This window comes from Oncorhynchus tshawytscha, linkage group LG07, assembly GCF_018296145.1.
Source record: "Oncorhynchus tshawytscha isolate Ot180627B linkage group LG07, Otsh_v2.0, whole genome shotgun sequence".
Classification (NCBI taxonomy): Eukaryota; Metazoa; Chordata; class Actinopteri; order Salmoniformes; family Salmonidae; genus Oncorhynchus; species Oncorhynchus tshawytscha.
Genome location: NC_056435.1, coordinates 24,646,032 through 24,650,311, shown reverse-complemented (window position 1 = coordinate 24,650,311; position 4,280 = coordinate 24,646,032).

Here is a 4,280-nt window from a genome sequence, read left to right as displayed (position 1 = left end):
CTATAGTTTTGGCAAGTTGGTTAGGACATCTACTTTGTGAATGACACAAGTAATTTTTCCAACAATTGTTTACAGACAGATAATTTCACTGTATCACAATTCCAGTGGGTCAGAATTTACATACACTAAGTTGACCGTGCCTTTAAACAGCTTGGAAAATTCCAGAAAGTGATGTCATGGCTTTAGAATCTTCTGATAGGCTAATTGACATAATTTGAGTCAATTGGAGGTGTACCTGTGGATGTATTTCAAGGCCTACCTTCAAAACTCAGTGCCTCTTTGCTTGGCATCATGGGAAAATCAGAAGAAAACAGCCAAGACCTCAGAAAAAAAATGTAGACCTCCACAAGTCTGGTTCATCTGTCGGAGCAATTTCGAAATGCCCAAAGGTACCACGTTCATCTGTACAAACAATAGTACGCAAGTATAAACACCATGGGACCACGCAGCCGTCATACCGCTCAGGAAGGAGACGCATTCTGTCTCCTAGAGATGAATGTACTTTGGTGCGAAAAGTTAAACTTAATCCCAGAACAACAGCAAAGGACCATGTGAAGACGCTGGAGGAAACATGTACAAAAGTATCTATATTATCAGTAAAACGGGTCCTATATCGACGTAACCTGAAAGGCCACTCAGAAAGGAAGAAGCCACTGCTCCAAAACCACCATAAAAAAGCCAGACTACGGTTTGCAACTGCACATGGAGACAAAGATCATACTTTTTGGAGAAATGTCCTCTGGTCTGATGAAACAAAAATAGAACAGTTTGGCCATAATGACCATTGTTATGTTTGGAGGAAAAAGGGGGAGGCTTACAAGCCGAAGAACACCATCCCAACCGTGAAGCACGGGGGTTGCAGCATCATGTTGTGGGGGTGCTTTGCTGCAGGAGAGACTGGTGCACTTCACAAAATAGATGGCACCATGAAGAAAGAAAATTTTGTGGATATATTGAAGCAACATCTCAAGACATCAGTCAGGAAGTTGAAGCTTGGTCACAAATGGGTCTTCCAAATGGATAATGACCCCAAGCACACTTAGAAAATTGTGGCAAAATGGCTTAAGGACAACAAAGTCAAGGTATTGGAGTGGCCATCACAAAGCCCTTGACCTCAATCCCATACAAAACTTGTTGGCAGAACTGAAAAGGCGTGTTCAAGCAAGGAGGCTTACTAACCTGACTCAGTTGCACCAGCTGTCAGGAGGGCCAAAATTCACCCAACTTATTGTGGGAAGCTTGTGGATGGTTAGCTGAAACGTTTGATACAAGTTAAACAATTTAAAGGCAATGCTACCAAATACTAATTGAGTGTATGTAAACTTCTGACCCACTGGGAATGTGATGAAAGAAATAAAAGCTGAAATAAATAATTCTCAACTATTAATCTGACATTTCACATTCTTAAAATAAAGTGGTGATCCTAACTGACCTAAAACAGGGAATTTTTACTAGGATTAAATGTCAGGAATTGTGAAAAACTGAGTTTAAATGTATTTGGTTAAGGTGTATGTAAACTTCTGACGAGGGGCAATACCAGAATAAATTATCTATTGATTCTGTCTTTTCGCAACAAAATCTACAGAGATGAGATTGTTGTATGCCCCATATATAAGCACTCTGTTGGTGGCAAGAATTGTATATAATAATTTTAATTGAAAAACTCTAAGTGATGAATCAAGTGTAGTTTTTTTGTACCAGTTCATAAACCATGTGCCATGGAATTGGTACATCGAAAATCTCCTCCCATTTATTTTGCAACCCATTTATTTTTGTCGGAAATGAGAAGTTGTAATCTGTAAGAAGGCAAAAAGGCAATTTTTGAACAAAGGATAAGCCTTTCTTAATAATCTGCTAGAGAACCATTTGGGGTTTAAGTATAACTTATGTATGAGTGAAACTTTTAGTGAGAGGTTTAAAGCTTTAATATTTAATAATTGTATCCCCCCAAACTCATATTCATTGTATAAACAAACATGTTTAATTTTGTCTGGCTTAGCATTCCAAATAAAATGAAATATTTTTTGCTCATATGATTTAAAAAACGAGTCATCCGGAGTAGGCATTGCCATTAGTAAGTAAGTAATCTGTGATAGGACCAGAGTTCATCAATCTGATTTTTCCATAAATAGACAAGTATTTACCTCTCCATGGTTGCAGAATCTTATCTATTTTTGCTAACTTTCTATTGAAATGAATTATGGTAAGTTGATTTATATTTTTGAAGATGTGAATACCAAGTATGTCTACTTCACCATCCACCCATTTTGTTGGTAAATTACAAGGTAGTGTAAACACTTTTTTTTACGATACAATATGTAATATGGTACACTTGTAATAATTAGGTTTTAATCCAGAGAGTCTAGAAAAGTGATCAAGATCTTCAATGAGACTGTGCAGGGATCCAGATTGTGGATTTAAGAAAAAAATAGTCATCGGCATACATTGACACATTTGTTTTTATCCCCCTGGATTTATTGATTAATCTAATTTTAATAGCTAGCATTTCAATGGCCATAATAAATAGACATGGAGACAATGGACAGCCTTGTTTTACTCCTCTTAAAAGCTCAATACTTTCTGAGAAGTAACCATTATTTACTATTTTACATCTGGGGTTGCTGTACATAACTTTAACCCTTTGTATAAGATTCACCAAAATTAAAGTAGTCCATGCATTTATATATACATTCTAGTTGTACTTTATCAAATGCCTTTTCAAAATCTGCTATGAAGACCTGACCTGGTAAACTTCTGACACACTGGGAATGTGATGAAAGAAATAAAAGCTGAAATAATATCACTCTACTAATTATTCTGACATTTCACATTCTTAAAATAAAGCAGTGATCCTAACTGACCTAAGACAGGGAATGTTTACAAGGATTAAATGTCAGGAATTGTAAAAGACTGAGTTTAAATGTATTTGGATAAGGTGTATGTAAACTTCTGACTTCAACTGTAAGTAATCCTGTACAAGATTTTGTACCGAATACATTACATTGTTACAGGTGTCAAGTTTATGGGCATATGGCAGCAGTGTGTAGGAGGGAGGTTCCTAGAAGGGAATTTATTGTATGCCAACCTCCGTTAAACCTCAGCGAAGAAGAATTCTAGCATGTACACACTCATTCATGCTCTTTACAAACCGCTTATTGTTTGACATGGGCTGCATTTCAAACTCATAAAAGACACCCTCGTCCACTTAATCTCGCTGATGCCCTTGGCGGAATCTCTGTCACCATCTTGGACGTCGGTCCATACTATTAGCCAAACAAGGGAAGTTCGCAACGTAAGCCCCTCAGCCCTCATTCTTGATTGAGTTTGCAAGTGTACAATTATGTTCCCCATAATTCCATTTGCGATGATTGTACATCCAGTAAGAAAAGTCAGCATAAACTTAAAACCTCAACGGTAATATGGAGAAGTCAAGAGTAAGTCAAAATAAATGTAAAAAGGTTACAAATTGTGCTGCTAATGCACATGATGGCACAAACACATCTCATAAAAGAAATTGTTTTTGTTTGGTTAGCTTTTGGACATTTTTGAAATAAAAACATTTTCCTTCTTCAGAAGTTCCACTTAAGCAGGCTAACATTAGTTAGTTAATTTGCTAGCTATCATACAGTAGGTGTATATTAATAATGATATAGTTTATATAAGTAGACATGCAATCAAAATTGACTGTAGCGCATATAAAGCAACCACAACCTACCGGTGGCTGAAAACACAATCATCCCGGGATGAACGAGTTACGAATTTCCAGGCATTTAAAAATCATTCCTTCCTCCCTTGCCCTGCAAGTGTATACTCGTCCGAAGTCATGATACGTCATCAGAAGTGTCCACTTAATTTGAGGGCTGAGGGGATAGGGTGTATTTTTTAAGTGTTTGGAATGCAGGCATGGATTTAATGGTAGTTTCTCGCCAAATTGTTCATGTGCAGGCTGTCAAATCAAGGGCACTCCTTCGATTTAAAGTTGTTTTTTGACAAATCTAAAAGTGTCAGTTTGTCACTTTCACGAGGTTGAAGTAATATCATGTTCAAATACATAAGACATTGGCTCGAATGTAGGTTGTGCCTTTAGATTTCAAGAAAATGAACAACTACGGAATCTTTTTTCACTTCTCATATTGACTTCTCAAACCACGGCATGGTCTGTTTCGCAAGTTCCCGGAAGTATCGCGATGTCGCGCCTCTGGGTTTAGAAACTCTGTGGTTTAGCCATAATTATGACTTCGTGAATGAGGTAACTAGTGACTACCGCTCCAAGTGTGTCC